Genomic DNA, 1,163 nt, shown 5'->3' with positions numbered 1-1,163 from the left:
TAATACTGGGGTTCGATTCGTTGGACTAAAATTCTTGAAAGCAATCGTCCATCATTACCACAGTCTAATAACTTAAATAGAAACGGAAAAAAAAAGAAATCAAAAGGACTTCCGCACTGTTTCCGTCTACTAAATTCTTTCACAAGGGATGGCATTCGTCAGACTGGGTCTAAAGTAGAATGCACTTATGCCAGTTGCCTCTGAGTAGGAACGAAACCGAAACCATAGGGTTGCGAAAAAACAGCGCACTTCTTAACCACACAGTCATAACAGTGCCTGTTGTATAAGTTGATTTATTTTCACTTATCTACGAATAAATGGATTTAGGTAATTCCACGAAATATATCAGGTGGTTCCAGACAAGTTTCTTATGATGTTGGAATGACAAGATTATGAGATAAACAGATGATAAGATAGGGGAATCTACTTCAAACTTTGGAATGTTCATTATTCTGGGAATAAGATATGCACAGCTAGTTAAAATGGTTCGCACTCCACCCTTGCAATATCCGGGATCCTATCTTCTATTTTAGAAAATTATCTATAATCTATAGGAAAAACCATTAAGGAAATCCTTATGGAATTTTTAATGACGTTCTTACCGGAAAGTGGAAAGAGGGACCCCAAAGACCGGTCTTCTACAAACATTTAAAATCGATGCAATTTTAAATGCATGCATACATATATATATATATGTGTGTGTGTGTGTGTGTGTGTGTGTGTGTACAGACATACATATATACATATACATATAGATACATATATATACGAGGGTGAGTCAAAAAGTAATGACATTTTGTTTAGACCAGGTATAATTACCAGCACAGCAACATGTATCCTACATCAAAATGAAGCTGGTCCTCTGTGGATCACATCCCTACTTCTCAACATAGTCACCGTTTCTCTCAATAGCAATGTTCTCCACCTTCGAATGAGAGCATGTATCCCTGCCCCGTAAAATTCTGTTGACTGTTCTTTGAGCCACTTCTTCACTACAGTTTTCACTTCCTTGTCACTGGAATAATGTTTGCCTCTCAAACTTTCTTTCGTGACGCCGAAGAGATGATAGCCTGAAGGCGCTAAATCTGGTGAGTGTGGAGGTAGTGAAGAAGTGGCTCAAAGAACATATATATATGTATATATATATATGTGTGTGTATATAT

At 37.1% G+C, this 1,163-nt stretch overlaps 2 protein-coding genes across 3 annotated transcripts in view; one reads left to right on the top strand and one right to left on the bottom strand.

Moving 5' to 3' along the window:
- LOC106881045 (phospholipid-transporting ATPase IF) overlaps positions 1-1,163 on the top strand; it is a 153,316-nt gene that overhangs the window by 15,395 nt on the left and 136,758 nt on the right. The gene's annotated exons all lie outside the window — the stretch shown is intronic.
- LOC106869569 (uncharacterized) overlaps positions 1-1,163 on the bottom strand; it is a 116,125-nt gene that overhangs the window by 108,568 nt on the left and 6,394 nt on the right. The window contains exon 1 of one of the 2 annotated variants that reach the window (XM_052974730.1): positions 820-930. The exons of the other annotated variant lie outside the window; for it this stretch is intronic. The gene's annotated coding sequence lies outside the window, so the exon portion shown is untranslated. Of the gene's footprint in view, positions 1-819; positions 931-1,163 lie in introns of those variants that run through there. 2 annotated transcript variants of the gene reach the window in all.

The sequence above is a fragment of the Octopus bimaculoides genome, chromosome 19 (assembly GCF_001194135.2).
Source record: "Octopus bimaculoides isolate UCB-OBI-ISO-001 chromosome 19, ASM119413v2, whole genome shotgun sequence".
In the NCBI taxonomy this organism is placed as follows: Eukaryota; Metazoa; Mollusca; class Cephalopoda; order Octopoda; family Octopodidae; genus Octopus; species Octopus bimaculoides.
This window is presented reverse-complemented; position numbering and strand designations above follow the sequence as displayed.